This window comes from Phascolarctos cinereus, unplaced genomic scaffold, assembly GCF_003287225.1.
Source record: "Phascolarctos cinereus isolate Bilbo 61053 unplaced genomic scaffold, phaCin_HiC Scaffold_5;HRSCAF=322, whole genome shotgun sequence".
Classification (NCBI taxonomy): domain Eukaryota; kingdom Metazoa; phylum Chordata; class Mammalia; order Diprotodontia; family Phascolarctidae; genus Phascolarctos; species Phascolarctos cinereus.
In genome coordinates, this window is record NW_027555958.1 from 121,483,199 (window position 1) to 121,500,892 (window position 17,694).

The window sequence follows — 17,694 nt, forward strand, 5'->3', positions numbered from 1 at the left end:
AGAATAGTACCATAAATGGCACTGATGAAGTTCACAAAATGCTGCCATGAGCCTTGCAGAGAGGAGATGGCGTTGGCATCATGGTAGAAAGAGGCCTTTGACTAGAGCCTGTGTCTTTACTTCCCCCACTACCATTATCACTATACTTTTAGTACCAACACTAGACCCTGTACCCTCACCCCTGAGGTCCGTCCCCTTTGGTAAATTAAATACACTCTGCAAACTTGGCTCAGAAGATTCCTTCCTTCCTATGTCTTTTTGTTTTTTTACAAAAATTGGGAGAAGTGTTAAGGTTCTACCTTTGGTTATGTAAGACAAATTTATGAATACAGCAAGGAGACGTGCCTATAGGCGGGAACATACTTAAAACTGTGAGGTGAATATTATAAGCTATGGGGCATCTGGGCTGGAAATCAGAAAACCTGGCTTCCCTTCCTGGCTTTTTCATTATCTAGCTATCTGACCACTGGTAAGGTGACAGGGACAGGGTGTCACTTTTCTCTGTGGTCCACAATTTCTTCATCTATCGAATGAGATACTATTTGTAAAGTGTGTAGGACAGTGCCCGGCACATTTTTGTTGTTCAGTTATTTCAGTTGTGTATAATTTTTTGTGACCTGTTTGGGGTTTTCTTGCCAAAGATACTGGAGTGGTTTGCCATTTCCATCTCCAGCTCATTTTACCGATCAGGAAACTGAGGCAGACAGGGTTAAGTGACTTACCTGGGGTACACAGCTAATAAGTGTCTGAGGCTAGATTTGAACTCAGAAAGATGAGCCTCCCTGACTCTAGGTCAGCCACTCTATCCACTACACCACTCAGCTCCTGGCATATGCTGTTGTGGTTGTTGTTGGGTTTTCGGTTGTATCTGACTCTCTGTGATCCCTTTTGGGGTTTTCTTGGCAAAGATACTGGAGTGGTTTGCCATTGCCTTCTCCAGCTCATTTTACAGATGAGAAATTGAGGCAAACAAGGTTACTTGCTCGGGGTCACACTTTTAGTAAGTGTCTAAGGCCAGATTTGAACTCAGGAAGGTGAGTCTGGCACATATGCTTAATAAATGCTTGTCTTCTCTGCTTCCTCCAAACAAGGGATCATACTCAATGACCTCTCTGTTCCTTTCAAAGGGGATAAAATCCTACTATTCATTTGATACTTTAATTAAACTAGACAAAGGGTAATGTCTCATTGACTGAATATTGACCTTTGTAGAATAGAAAGCCTTAATACATAACAAAAATAGGCCTAGCCAAGTGGAAAAGATGTAGAAATAAGGGAGCAAGCATTTATTAAGTGCCTACTATGTTCCAGGCATTACGTTAACTACTTTAAAATATTTTTTTTATTTTATCTTCACAAAAACCCCACAAGATAGTTGTTATTATTGTCCACATTTTATACTTGAGGAAACTGAAACAGACAGGAGTTAAGTGACTTGCCTAGGGTTACTAGTAGGTGACTGAGGCCACTTTTGAACTCAGGTCTTCCTGTCTCCAGGCCCACCAAGCCACAGAGCTGCTAACAATAATAAATGCAAAAAAATACCCACTGTAACTTCTTCCTTATTTTATTCATTGATAGCAAGTATTTAAAATATCAGCATCTCAGGTTTTGAAATTATACTATCAGTGAAAGAAAATTAGAAAAATGGTACTTTAGAGCTACCAAAAGTAATTTTCTTAATGGTACCTTTAATGTAATTTATTCTCATTTCTTAAAAAAATCATTAGTTAAATTATTTCTAAAGCACTTACTACTACATGAGTAGTCACATGGTGGTATATCAATTCTTGATTATCCATCATTAGGATTAAAAGAAACATGTGTAGTAAGTCATTTTGACATTCAGTAAATTGTTAATATCCACTATAAGCTTATACTCCTACTCTCACCTTGAAATCTCATTTTAGCCCATAATTTCAGTCTCATTTTAAATATTCAGTCCCATTCATCCATCCAAGGAGGTTAAGTTTTATTCATATTTATTTATAAATACAATAGGTATTAATAAATGCTTATTAAAAGAATAAGTAAATGATGCCCTTCCAACAAATGTCATTTGTATAATGATCAATAATAAATCATAAAAGGGGTCAAAGTAATCCTAAGGCTCTGTCTATAAGATGCAAAGGTGTTTTTGTTTGTTTGTTTGTTTGTTTGTTTAATGAATGACAGAATGGTACATACGGGCTTAGACAGTCCTGCTTTAATGGTGAAGCTGTTTTTGGCCAGGTGTCCAAAAAGCAGCAAACAAGAGTAAGAAAGAAGGAACCCCTCCCGATTAATCACCCCTATAGAGGCCAGAGTTGACATTCTGAAGGAATCTCAGACACAAAGCAGTGGGTCCTCATGGTGTCAGAGACAAAGATTTTGATGCTTCTCCAAAACTGATGGACTTCTCTGTCTTTTCTCAATGAGAAGAAACAATGCACTGACTTCCTCTCTTTCACAACCATCTCAGCCCATCTAGCACATGACTTCCTACTGAATATTTATATTTAGCATAAGGTGTGTTTTTGTTTTTCCTTTGTGTTCTTGTAATTGTCCCATTCCTTAGTTACATAATTTCTATGCATTTTTTTAAATCATAAACTATAGTTTATGATTTTTAAAAGCATAAGACAGCATGATATAGTGGATAAAGGACCCAGTTTGGAGTCACAGAGATTTGGGTTCAAATCTTTCCTCTAACTAAACTAGCAGTTTGACTATAGGCAGGTTATTTAAGGTCTCAGTGCCCCCAGGGAAACTCTCTAAAACTACAAGTTACAGTGGAATTGCTAGTTTGCATTAGTGGAGGAAATTTCCTCAGTGGAAATTCCTTAGATGAACGAAATCACATGTCCACCTCCCCCCACCCCCACCCCTGGGTAAAAAAAAAAAAAAGCAGGAGTCATATGTGATTGTCTTTGTCTGGCACCTAACATTGCCATATGCACATAAGAATCTTTATACTTTTTATTGGTATCTTTTTAATATATCACCTTCATTTCTAAATATATCCTTTCATCTATGCTCACTTATCCATCAGTTTGAAAAAAAAATCTGCTTAGTAAAACTAACCAGCACATAAACAGTCTGACAGCATGTGCAATGTTCTACACTGATAGTCCACCACTTCTGCAAAGAAGGCTGACATGTGATCTTTGTCAGTACTATTTGATGAGAACTCGAAGAGGAATTTAGTCTCTTGTTAACAGTAATATCCGGTCCTGTCTAGTTCTGAGCATTGACCAATTTTCCTTCCTGGTGACAAAGGGACTCTTTTGTTTGTTTGCTTCTCCCTCCCCCATTTTTAGTGAATGTTCTAAAGCTGTAATACCACATTTTAACTATGCCATAGACTTACCAGAGAGATGATGAAGAAGAGACAGGAGCAGAAAACAAAATGTAGGCTATGATCTGTATGATTAAGCATGTATATAATCTATGGAAAAGGTAAGGTTTGTTTTTCTTCTTTTCTTTTTTTAAAGGCTTAATTAAAAAAAAATTCTAGGAAGCAAGTATTCCAATCTTGCTACTCAACTTGATATGAGAGGTTTCTGTGCCTCTGGAATTGATTTTGAGAGGCAGGGTTGGGTAGTAGGATTCAATCTGTGTTCTGATTAGATTCAAGTCAGCAGTGGGGAGGGAGGGTCCATAGTTCATGACCACAAAAAGTCAGCCTGTTCTCTGAGGTGGGGGCCTGGAGCCAAGTCACTTAGAATAACCAGGTCATTGGTCCAGTTTATCTTGGCCCAATCCGAGCCATGGTTCCACTCATTGTCTTGGCTCCCTATGGTGATTATGTGAGCTATGGGAATTGAAGTTGGAAAAAGAAGTAACAGGTTATCTAAGCCAGCTTCCTCTCTCTATAAAGGGACCAATGATGTGGTCTTCAATGTCTCTAGCAGCATGGCTATCATTGCTTTTTCCTTGAAAGGTCAGTCTGTGATGACTATCTCTTTCAGGAAGTTTGTTTCAGTGCATTCCATCTAATTTTAGGTTTCCTTAATTTCATCCCATTTTTTAAAGATATTGGCTTAAACTGTTCCAAATGACTCCCTGCTCCCCTGGCAATGCAATGAGACAGAGATTCTTTGCTGATACATAAAAATAGGGCTGAAGCTAGGCAGGAATCAGCCACTTATAAAACGTTTTCCCAGCCAAGGGTCAGAAAAGCCAGCTCTAGATTGGCTTCCCTGCCCATGTTGATACATCATGTGATGGACTTTAGTGAGATGGATGACCTCAGTGAGCTCTTAATATCCTTCACCACCTTTTGGCTCCATCCCCAGGATTGTCTGTAGAGTATTGCACTATCTATTATCTATTTGAGTGAAAGATGGTATTTGTAGAGATGCAAATAGGGAGAATAAAAGAAAGAGAATCACATGATTCACTGCTCTGCAGCAGTGAACCCGAGGCAAAGGGAGCTATTTTCCATGCCAGGAGGGGCAGAAACCATAGCAAGGTCAGGAAGCATACAGCTCCAGGGGCCAGACAAATGTGGTATCCACCCTGTCCTATGCTGGGCAGTGGACAGAAGAGTTGACTTTGGGGGCAGTTACTATCATAAGTAATATGAGGAGCCTCTGGAAGCTGAGGAAGGGAATAGAGAGAAGCCATGGGGATAACATAAGCATAAATCATTGGATATCATGCTCTGCATAAAGATGAAGGTGATATCATATCCAACAATTTAATGTCCATGAATTTATTTATTTATTTATGACACAGGAGAAATTTTAGGTTTTAATGTAATTCTACCTCATGTAATTTTAAGGTGGTCAAATGTTTTCCCTTTAAGGTGAGCCTCAGTTTTTGTTTTTGTTTTTAACCAGTAGCAACTAGAGAAATATCCCAGGAAATGTTCTTGGCTAGCAGTAAGTTTAAAGCATTACAATTATTTTGTGAATAACTATATCAAATTTTAACCAAGTGATAAAGTAGCTTAAAGAGCAATTCATAATGCTTTAGCTTAAAGACTGGTATACCTTTCCTGGAACGTATGGGTTGTTCAGGAGGACTAACATGTCTGGTGTGAGGGCTTACCTAGCAATGTGCAATGGCCATACCCCAGTAAGCTATTGTAGCACATGGGCTGAAGCTGGGTAAGGGTAACCAGCAGGCCTCAAACCCCTCAGTGAGTTAGGGGGATGTCTACCCCAAGCATGTGAAGACTTTCTAAGGACAATCTGTTCCAATGGCCATGAAGGCTGAAGCAGAAGCTGTGGAGCTCTTAGAGCTTGGTCAGATATCTAAGATGAAAGGTCATCCACTATATCCTGTGCTATCACCAATCATCTTGACTTTTGTCTCATCACTGGACTTTGATGATGCTGGAAGAGAGTGGGGTGACTTTGTGCAACTCTGCCTCACTTAAATCCAACTCGCCCGTGAGTCAAGTTATCCCTGTGATGTTATTGGTCCTCTTTGAAAACAAAGAACCAACAATTTTTCCTGGAGCCGGCCAAGGAAAAGGTACAATTTATGTTGAAGAGCACTAAGCCAACAATAAAGAGAAGTAAGGGAATTCGAGTGCTAACTAACCCTTAGTTCCATATCCTGCCCCAATACTCTATCCTGAATTTGACTAATTGGAAATATGGTTAAATTAAGTAAATGTATTCTTCCAGTTCAAATTCCCACTCTTTCACCTGAATATGATTCTTCCTTTACTGTCTTAAATGTTGAGCTTCCCTCTGTTTATTATCTTCAGTTTATCTTCTTTCTATTTTGTTTGTACAAAGTTGTTTACATGTTGTGTCCCTCATTTGACTGTAAGCTCCTTAAGAGTAGGAACTGTCTCTTGTTTTTCTTGCCCAATATTTGGCACAAGACCTAAACATTTATTGGCTGACTGACTAAAATTCGTGTAAAGTACAACACAGTAATTACTTTGCAAACAATAGAAAGTGCATTGATGGTTGTTGAAGAGACCTTCATGTAGTCCACTTACCCCTCCCCACCAAGAAACAGTGTGTTGTGGTGAAGCAATATCAATTCTTCTTTACCCAAGGACACTATTTTAAGCTCCTTGAAAATCCATACTCCTGCTTGCATTTGGAATGATTTAGGTGACTAAAAAGAGACTGCCTATTTCAAAATAAGATGGAAATTTAGCCATTGCTAAATGGATCAGAGACAAGAATATGAAGTTTATAATAGATTACTGAAATTTAAAAATGATTTACTGCACATGTTTTGTTGAAACATAGATATGCAATGTGTTTGTTTCAATACAGCTCACAGAGAGGCAAGAGTAGACATCTCTAGCTTATTCTTCTCCAACCCTTCTCTGAGGGAGTCTATAATTCCTGCCAAGAAGAAGTTGGAACTAGAGGTTAGCCATTCTCTCCTCAGAGAGAGGGGGTACTGGGTTAGAATTATGTATGTCTACTCCCTTAAATATTATTAGTCTAAGGGGATGGAATTTTAAGGTTCAAGCTAAACTCCTGATTGCTAAATGCTAATGAAAAAAGGAGAACCTCAAGTTTTATATTCGTGGCTTGAGCCTTTTCCAACTAGATGCCAGTTCCACAGTGAATGCACACCGAAAATATCAAAGAAACTCATTTATCTAAGTCAATAGCAAAACAGAAAGCAGAGACAAGATACAAATGAGAATGTGTATTTGACAATACAGATTGAAGGAGCTCACCTGTTGGGAGATAACTCAACAGAGAGAGAGAGAGAGAGAGAGAGAGAGAGAGAGAGAGAGACAGAGAGAGAAAGAGAGAGAGAGACAGAGAGAGAGAGAGAGACAGACAGACAGAGATAGAGACACAGAGAGAGAGAGAAAGTGAGAGAGAGAGTTTCTACTGTAGAAAGCCGGAAGTGGAGAGATGATTGAAATTCTACAAGTTGGCTTATTCTCGAAGTATTTCTCCCTTCATGGCTCTGAAGAGAGGTTGGAATCCCATTTGTCTTCTCTTGAAGCCAGAAGATCCAGAGGAGATGAAAGAACCTGGATCTCTCTTTTCACCCACTCTTGCCAGCTCCACTAACTCTGCACCCAGATGTGCAGAGTATTGAGTAATCAGTCCCTACCAATGAGGAGAGTGCCCCACACAATGGATTTTGAGGGTCAAATCACCGATGCAAAAGTAAAAGGACTCTCAGAGGCCATCTAGTTCAATCCCTTCTTTTTACAGACGAGGAAATCAAGGTTCAGGGAGGTTAAGTGAATTGCCCAATGTCAACAGCTACTACACATCAGAGGCTAGATTCGAACCAAGATCTTCTGTCTCCACATGCAGTGTTCTTTCTACTATGTCACAATTTCCTTTGATCATAATGAGAATAGTAAAATTTTCAAGAGCTAATAGTACATTTTCACTGGAGTAATCACATCCTATTGTATTAAGTGTTTATCATATATTTATTACAACTGACAATATTTTTCTTGAATTAGACCTATAATTTCATTGGTATAGGGAACTCCCAGTGAGTAAATTTCCTCTATCAATTCAATGAAGCAACTGTTCTTGGATTTAGAGTTTTGGAGGGTTACCTGGGACCTGAGAAGTTAAGTGATTAGCCCAGAGTCACACAACCAGTACATATTAAAGGCAAGCCCTCCTCCCAGATATTCCTGCCTCAGTGGCCAGTTTTTTGTCGACTACGGTGGTACTCTACCTCAGCTGATAACAGCCCTTTTTAAAAAAGGCGAGAGAGATTCTATTTAGAATTAGAAAAATTCCAATTAGAATTTTTGCCATTAGAAAATTCTCTGTTTTGCCTAAAATAAATATTATTGGCAGTCCCTTGAGTCTCTTCAGGCTCTAAAGTTATCGTCCTATAATTTTTCAATTATAAGTGCTTAGAGTAGAGATTGAGACCCTGAGATCAAAAGGGCTAAATATAGAATAGTAGCATGTCATTAACATTGTTTTTCCTCCTCCTTAAATATGTACTAATTGCAGGACATCCATCTTTTTCAAGGGGTGCTTAGAATAGCTCTCAGCAAAATTGGAGGCTGCAGAACAATGCACCTTGAGTCACGAGACTTTGGATTCTGTGAGTCAGCCCTGGAGTGGTATGAATTCTGTCCTTCATCTACTAGTGGCACTGGGCCCCCATGCCAGCTTGATTAATTGGCTCAGAGTATCATAAGAATGGAAATAGAAAGGTGCTGAAACATTAAAAATGAAAAAATATATTATATAATATTTGATGTTAGAGTTTCATATATATATATATGTGTGTGTGTGTGTATATATATATATATATATATATATATATCTTGCTAAATTCCTTTGCTAAAATCTAGGTGTTCGATGCTATAGCCTTCCCTTGATCTAGTAGCTATAACTATACAATACATTGTTATATATAAAAATTCTTATAGATAAATTTTATATACGTGTATAAATATATAACATGATATATTTATCTAATAGATCAGGAGAATGCTATGGACATCAGATACCTAGATTTTAGGAAGTTGTTTGGAAAAGTCTCATTTTTTCTTTATGAATAAGATAGAGAGATGTTCATTAGTTGATAATAAATTTAAGAAGATGTGAAACTGTTCGGGTGATTAGATACAATGAATATTTATGAATGGGTCCATGTCAGGGGAGTCTCTATAGAATGTTCAAGGGATCTGACCTTGATGCTATTCAATATTTGTTAGATCTATTAGATAAAATATATAATCAAATAGATCTCAGGGGAATTCTATTATATGTATAATGTTACTGTAGCATCATAATATTATGTATAATAGAAAAAATGTAAAATCTTACCCTTGGGTTAAAAAACTGACTACACAAGTACGAGGCATGGTTAGACAGTAGTTTGTCTAAAACAAATCTTAATGTTTGAAGGTTTATAAACTCAAAGTCAGCTAACAGTATGATATGAAAAAAAAAAGTTGATGCTGTCTCATAATATACTAATTGGGTCGGAGCTTCCAGGAATAAGGAGGTGCTACCCTACTACACAGAAGGTTAAGTGGCATGCCCAATGTCACATAGCTAGTAGGTTTTAAAAGTAGATTTAAGCCCAGATCTTCTGTATCTAAGGCCAGTGCTCTTTCTACTCTACCTCTATGCTATAGTCAAACTTGACTGCCAGCTGATCTCATCCCATATGCTTTCTTCTCCATATGTTTATAAATGCCACCAATACCTTGACCTGAAACTCCCTCCTTTCAAACTCTGTTGAGATCTCTGTGTTCCTTCCAGCTTCAGTTTGGGGGCTATCAACTCTATGATATCACCTTTCCCTGAAAGGACTAATTTGCCTACCTTTCTGTCCTTATCATATTCTGTCTTGTATCATACATATTTTATACATGTCAGACTTCCCAATTAAGTCTCTCTTTAAGGGCAGGTTCTATGGCATTTTTATCTTTGTACCCTCAGCAGCTAACATAATACCAGGCACATGTGAGCTACTGGAGATACAAAAAATAAGGTTCTTTTTGCTGAGTTTAATTAAATAGGATATATTTCTCAGACTCTTTATCATTCTCATCAGCCTTACCTAGTTTTGCAAAATCTCCCTTGAAAAGCCAGTACCCAGAATTAAATACAATATCTCAGGTAGGAGTGAGGAGGTATTGGAATGATGCAGTGGAGCACATAGTAGGTGTTTAATAAATGCTTACTGATGGACTGAGTGATTCAAAATCCGGTATGACCTTCACTTAACCATGTTCTGAACATTTTGTTGGTCAGCCTATTGTAGTCTAATATTACTGTTTTAATTGTCAACAGTTAAGCACCTACTAAATGCCAAGCAAGATGCTAAATTTGAGGAATGGAAAGTAAAGCAAAACATAGTCTCTGCTCTCTAGGAGCTCACAGTCTAATAGATGAGATGCAAACAACTATGTACAAACAGGATATACACAGGATAAATCAAAGATAATCTCAGACAGAAGGCACAAGCATTAAGGGGAGTGGGAAAGGAGCCTTGAGGAAGGTGGGGTTTTAGCTGGGATGTTAAGGAAGCTAGGAGGGAGAGACGAGGAAGGAGAAAGTTCTAGACATGAGAGATATTTGTTACAATGCATTGTTGGATCACATCAAGCTTTTGGTTACCCAAAAAGTCATAGTCCCTCATAAATATGGAGACATTTCCCTTATATACTTTTTAAAATGTTTTTGTTCATTCCTAAAGAATCAACCACTTAAAGGAAAAATTATGTTAAAGGTAAGATTGTGAAGAAATATCCCAGCCCTGAAAGACCAGAAACACCTTCCATAAATGAACCCCAAAGCCCAAAGCCTTTTCATTCGAAAATTGTTTCCTTCTCTCTTTTCCTTTGCCAACAGGCTAAACTTGACCCTCAAGGAAATCTGAATATCCCCTCTGAATCTCTAAGTGGGGTGTTGGCAAACTCACCATCCCTTAATTTAATCAAGATGAGGTCAAGATTAAAGACCTTTCCTAAGAAATTAAATGGAAGAAAAATGATGTGCAGAAGTATTAAACTTTCAAATCACAAGGGCATGTGATGGCTTTCATTTTAACCCTACCTAACCCTGTCTCCAGAGCTATCATATGTCAGCAACACAGTATATTCACTTGGCACAGGTAAGGCTGATTTTCAAGAGGATAATAAGATTTCAGTCCTTTAGAGATTATCAGGACCAACTCCCATATTTTATAGATGAAGAAACCATCTTGAAAACTCAAGTATGGGGTAAGGGAAAGGATGCTATACTCAATCAGGAGGACCTAGGTTCAAATCTTGTCTTTAATACTTGTTAGCTTTGTAAATATGAGTAATCCCTAAACCTGAGTCTCAATTTAAAGAAACTAATCAAGAGGAGAAAATGATAACTCTAGTAACTACCTCAATGCATTGTTATAAGAACTGAAATAGTGATATAAATGTAAACAAAGCTCTATTTAAAGTGCTATATAAATGCTAGTAGTTATTAATAAATAATCTGCCCTGGCTCACATAGATAGTACAGTAAGTAGTTCTCTTTAGATGAAGTACAGCTCTTCACCTGGAACTAGTATATCAGCCTAAATTGTGCCGTTAAAAAAATATTCAGCTAGCTCTTTCCAAATTCAGAACCAATGGCTCTTCTCTTCTAATATCAGCACCTCTTTTTACATCTCCCCTCACAAGTTTCAGCTTTCCACCTAAGTAAGTTTACTGCCAACTCTGGTTCTACTCACCCAGTACCTGAAAGATTATACCTTAGCAACTTGTCTCTACTTAACCAGTACCTGAAAGATTGACTCTATATGTGTCTAATTAACACCCTATAGCTATCCTAGCAGCCAGGAGACTTGAAGTCAGAAAAACTTTTCCTGAGTTCAAATCCATCCTCAGACACTGACTAGCTGTGTGACCCTGGGCAAGTCACTTAACCCTGTTAGCTCCTGTTTCCTCATCTGTCAAAGGAGCTGGAGAAGAATATAGCAAACCATTCTAGTACCTTCACCAAGAAAACCCCAAATAAGGTCACAAAGAATCAGACACAACTGAAAAAATGACTTAACAACGACAACAAAGCTATTCCAGCTGTCCTCATTTTCCATTTCTCAAAGTGATCTGGAGGTTGGCTTTCCACGGCTTCAGGAGAAAGTATGGAGGAGTGGAAAAAACAAGGTTCTAGAGTCAGAAGACCTGTATTCAGATCCTACCTTTGATGTTTACTAAATGTGTGACCTTGGGCAAGTCAGTCAACCTCTGTAGGCCTCAGCTGTTGGATTAGATGATTTGTAAGATGCTTTTCAGTTTTTGATCTTCAGTAGCCCCTCCTTACCACTGGAGTTTGATACCACTTCATTACATCATGTTGCCTCTTCCTGTTACGAGTTCAAGGATGATCATCACAAGGGAGAAAGGCAAAGGAAAGGCTACATAGGTTCACAGAAGTGAAATGTGAGTGTAACATGACTGTGGTTAACATGACGTGGTGTCAAATGACCCGTCTGGGAGTCTAAGAAATGGAAATGCTCTTCTGAAACAAATTCTTTGAGGCAACTTGTGACCTGGAGAGTTGATCTTTCAGAGGGGGCAAGTCCCTTTAGCTAGCCATTGGGGATGTCAACCAAGGAACATATTTTACATATGCTCAGAAATTCACCATCAAGAAACATTTTCTGGGGCAGCTAGGTGGTGCAGTGGATAGAGCACCGGCCCTGGAGTCAGGAGGACCGGGGCTCAAGTCTGGCCTCAGACACGTGGTGCCCACATGTGATCCTGGGAAAGTCACTTAACCCCCATTACCTCGCAAAACAAACAAAAACCAAAAATGAAAACAGAACCATTTTCTTCAAGACTGAAGGACAATGATTAAGCTTTAGCAAGCTTGGACTTAACTCAGTGCCCTTATTTTCCATGGTATCTAAAGACAAAAGGGTTGCATGATGTCCTTACCTGGTCCAGATTGTTTTTCATAGTCCAAAAATTAAAATGGAGCAATCAGTAAAGCACAAGATATGGCTATAATCATAATAGTAATAATAAAAATGCAGATAGGATCATCGAATCAGAATGGAACTCAAAGGCCATCCCAGTCCAACTCAGTATCTATTCAGGGATTCTCTTTGCAGCATACCTGATGGAACCTCTGCTTAAATATTTCCATTGACTAAAACCTCCAACAGCCTCCTAGTTAGTTTCCCTGTATCTAGCCTCTCCCTTCTCCAACCATCTTCTATAGAGGTGGCAAATTGGTATTTCTAAAGCATAGGTCTGACCACGTCATTTTCCTGCTATAAGAGCTGTAATGTTTCCCTATTGCCTCCAGGATAAAACTCCAGAATACCTCTGTTTGGCATTTAAAGACCTTTGCAACCTGGTCCCAGACTAGCTTTTCCAAGTGGTCATGTATTACTCCCCTTCCCACATTCCATAGCCCAGGGAAACTGACCTACTGATGCTCCCTAATAAGGGCATTCTATCTCCTACCTGCCTGGGCACAGGTTTTCCTCTTTCTCCCCATGCCTGGAATGCTTTCTCTTCTTATCTCCACCACTCAGAACCCCTATTTCCCTTCAAATTTCAGCCCAAACACCCCATTCTTCAAAAAGCCTCCCTATATTCAGTTGTCAGGGTCCCCCTAACACACACACAATGAAATAGTTTTGTAGCTATGATATATTTACTTATTTATGAATATGTGGTATCTTCCACCACCACCACCACTACCTAGAGTGTAAGTGTAAGCTCCTTGAGGGCAAGCTTTGTTTCATTTTTTTAGATTTATATCACAAGTAGCTGACACAGAACCCAGCACATAGTAGGTTCAGGGTGGCAAGCCACATATGGTGCTGAGCTGTACTGATTGGTGAGTTAGTGCAAACTTGCTTATCCAACTATATCTAGCCAACCCTAGATCATACTTCACATGCATCTACCCTGGGCATCTTGCAGGTGCCCTGCTGCTCACTCATATATATATAGATAGATAGATAGATAGATAGATAGATAGATAGATAGATAGATAGATAGATAGATATAGATGTATCTATATCTATATCTATCTAGATAGATAGATAGATAGATAGATAGATATAGATATAGATATATCTATATCTATCTATATCTATATCTATCTATCTATCTATCTATCTATCTAGATAGATATAGATATAGATACATCTATATCTATCTATCTATCTATCTATCTATCTATCTATCTATCTATCTATCTATCTATCTATATATCCTACCTTTTGAGCTCTTACCCCAAGAACAGTAATCAAATAAATTTAGTCATTACTACCTCTTGACTACGCTATGCCTCTACTCATCATTCCTGTGATTCCTTAGACCAATGTTTCCTTTCCTAACATTATTTCCCTATTTGTGTTGTCTCTTCCTATTAGAACATAAGCTCCTTAAGGGATTTGTTTTTGCAGCTCTAGAGCCTAGCATGTTGCCTAATACATTAATTGGTTAATAAAAGCTATTTCATTCATTTATTCATTAATGCTTAATAAATGCTTATTGTACTAGATCAGAATACTTCCTATTCTAATTTAAAAACTAAATCTGCCTCCCTTTGATTCATACCCATTGGTTCTAAACCTGCCATCTGGAGCTGCACAAAATAAGTCCAGGCCCTCTTTCAGATGACAGAACTTTAGAATCAAAGATGCAGGGCTAGATGGAATTATTTAGACCAAGTGCCTCATTTTACAGATGAAGAAAATGAGGCCCAGAAATGACTTGCCCAAGGCTGCATAGATAATAAATGGCCCAGCTGAGATATAATTCTAGTTCTTCTGACTTCAAACCCAGCATTCTTTCCACTGTACTACAGGAAACCTTGGAAAACATCTAGTGTAACCTCTACCTGCCAGCCTCCACATGTTGTAAAAGGAAGAAGTGGCCAGTTTGGGACTCCCCCAAACAAGTCTTCCTCTTTGCCTTGCTGGTGGTGGATAAACCATATTTAAACAGCATACCAGTGGGGCGACCAATTGTTTCGGTTTTTTTCTCCCCTGTGGGTATATCGTAGCCACCAATCAGACAGCTCCTATAATTATGGCTTCTGAAAGAATGTAAATACTTGCTTTGGATGGGGGTAGGTGGATGTGCTAAAAGGCTTCTATATCTGTTTATTTGCTGGTTTGATTTGGTACTTAGGGGCCCCCACCACTCTGAGATTGGCTCCTTAAGCTTTAACCTTCCTTGAGGACTTTCTGTTTCTTTGTTCCCATGTCCTCAGGTGGAAATCTTGGCTGAACCTTAGAAAGTTTGACCCCAGCTCTGGATACCATAGCATGACCTCACATTACATAACAGCAAACTCCCAGGCATCCAGCTTAATCCTATAAAAGTGCTATTTGAAGTTAATCCATTGCCAGTTCTGTCAAAATAATCTTCCAAGTCCCCTTAAAGTTGAAGAAAAACATTTGTTCCACAGGGTCTCCTGACTGGACTCAGAATCCAGTTCCTCAGATGTTCCACTTGATCAAGCTGTCTCTTAGAAAGCTTGGATTGGAGACAATACGAAGGAGGGAAGGAAAGCATAATGCCAGGCTGTGGTTTGCACCAGCCTCTTCTGCTCCAGGTCCTCCTTCTGCTTTTCTCTAGAGACAAAGGGAATGAGAGAAGATAGAGCAACTGAATGTGTATCTGTGTTTGTGCCGGTGTGGGTATGTGTGTGTATGGGGAGGGGGGTAGGCGGTATTAAAGGAAGAGTGCCCAGCATATAGCAGGTGCTTAATAAATGCTTATTGACTGATTCTTGTGAGCTAAGATACATTCTTGCACTGCTATCTCCAATGCAGAGGGATAGGGAAGCCTGTGGCACACATTCATGTAGAACATCAAACAAACTTCCTAGGTTCATAGACCCAGAGCTGGAAGGGACCTCAGAAGCCATCTAATCTACCTCTCCCCCATCATTTTATAGATGAAGAAATTGAGATCCACACTGGCTAAGTGACTTGCCCAAGGTCAAGTGGCAAGTGGCAGGGGCAGGATTTAAACCCAAGAACTTTGACTCTCCAGCAAACAACCTCTCCACCATCTCCAACATCCATGCTACAAAGTTCATGAGTTCATTTTCTCACAGTAGTAGTTAGGTTAATGACCCTTAGAGGTCATTAGATCCATACTGCCTGCTTTTTTCTTGTTGTTTAGTCATTTTTCATTTGTGTCTGACTCTTCATGACCCCATTTGATGTTTTCTGGACAAAGAAACTATTTACCATTTCCTTCTCCAGGTCATTTGATAGATGTAAAACTGAGGCAAACAGAGTTAAATGACTTGCCCAGGGTCACACAGCGAGTAAGTATCTGATCCAGATTTGAACTCAAGGTCTTCCTGACTCCAGGTCTAGTGTTTTATCCACTGCACCCCATGCTGCCCTATTTTCTGGATGGCTTCAATTTAAATCATCTCAATCAGCACTACCTTTTTTTTTTTTACAAACTAAAAAAAGAATAAGAACAAGAAGAAAAGAAAGAAAAACTTTTTTTTTCTTAGTAGCTCATTGTGAAAAGCTGCTGAAACCTGGGCTCTAGGTTTGACTCAGCTATTTAAGATTTTCGACTTAGTGAGCCCATAGGGGTCAGGCATATACTACAGTGGAATGAGCACTAGGTACAGTTATCGAGGTCTTAGGTTCAAGCCTTGCAACATGTATGGCATCAGACAAGCCATTTAATGTCCCTAGACCTCAATTTCCTCCTCTTTGAAATGAGGGGATTTGGATTAAGTGGCCTAGGATACAGAGTTCTATGATTCAAGTGTACCATGTAGTAGAATGAGCTGCGTACTGAGTCAGAATCCCAGCCCTGTCAATTAAGAGTGTATTTAAGAAAAATTAAGAAAATAATTTTTTCTCTTGGTCTGAGTTTCCTCATAAGCAGAATGAGAGAATAAAATTAGATGACCTTTCATGTCCCTTCCAACTCTAAATCTATAACAAGAGTGTCATGGGGCCTGGCGCACACCCAGAGTGCCAGAACAGAATCTCCCCACACAGAGAGGCTCAAAAGACTAATTTTGGGAGAGTCCTAATGATGTTTAATGGGAATACCTTGGAGAAATGTTAGTGCATGTGCAGATAGTCTGTAACTGGTTCTGGTCTATTAACCATATGGTAAATAGAAGGTTTTTTCCCAGCCTGCAGAGGCATTAAAAAAGGCTTGAGTTCGCCTTGCCCATTTTCTTGGTTGCTTTGTTAGTGGCTGGTGAGAGTCACACTTAAGAAGAGAGGCCTTGGGCCCTCCCTGCCAAGGGTAACGTGTGGTTAAAAAAAAAAAAGAATCTTGGCTCTTGACCTCTGCTTATTCTTTTCCACTCCAGGTGAAGGGATCAGAACCTTTGGCATCCTAGTATCCTATCATTCAAGTTGTGTCCCTAGCTCAACAGTGATGCCCTGAAGACCAAGAAGTGACCTTTAGGAGTCCTTTTCCAGACTTGGACCATCAGTAGCTGGTAGCAGTCATGTTCATCTGGAAATGAAATTGGTGGAACCAATGCTATATAAGAAGCAAAATAAGATTGAGCCCATTCTCCTCGGAGAGTGCCCAGGAGGACTTGAGATAAAATGTTTATACTTTTGTTAGTGATGTATTTTAATTAATTTTAATTTGTAATTAATATTTAATCAGTTAATTAAATTAATATCCATTTGTAAGATCTAATTATTGTTAAGTAGTTAAATGTGTCTGGAACCTAAGGGGTAAAAGAGAAGAAAGGAAGGGGTTTCCAACCAATGGCATTAGAGAAGAGACATTTCAAAACACCTCAGGGTACCTCTAGAACCCTGAGGGGGCAGATATTGTCAGTCTGGCTGCGGCACAGTGGGCCAAGGCATATTCTCCATCCTTTTATAGCTATGTAATATTAGGCAGGGCCTCTCTGTGCCTGAGTTTCCTCTGTAAAGTAAGAGCTTTGGACTAGATGACCTCTAAACTCATCTAGTTCTAAATCCTACATGCTAAATAAATTCAACTTGTTTATTTCTATTTTTTTTCCCAAACAGTGATTAAGGTTTATTTCAAACATCTTATCCCTCCAGATGTTTAATATGGTCTCGTATGATTGGGAGGTTGGGGATAGCAGTATGCAAGTGAGAAACCATGAAGCAGTTAGTATGTTTGGAGTAAAATGCAAAATGAAGGTCAGTAAGGTAAGGGCAACATCTAAACTGCCTTATAAGGAGATTAAATTTGATATGAGACACAATTAGGATCCTTTATGGTATTTGGAGCAGTTAAAGTATGAGCAGAATGTAAGTTGAGGAAGATGATTGATTGTTTCAGTAGAA

The 17,694-nt window shown here is 38.9% G+C and overlaps 1 long non-coding RNA gene across 1 annotated transcript; it reads left to right on the top strand.

The window, feature by feature from the left end:
- Positions 1-3,212: 3,212 nt before the first annotated feature.
- On the top strand, positions 3,213-17,392 carry LOC144457545 (uncharacterized). Its single transcript, XR_013486935.1, has 2 exons — positions 3,213-3,438; positions 16,728-17,392. It is a non-coding gene; the product is annotated as an uncharacterized LOC144457545 (long non-coding RNA).
- The last annotated feature ends 302 nt before the right edge of the window (positions 17,393-17,694 follow it).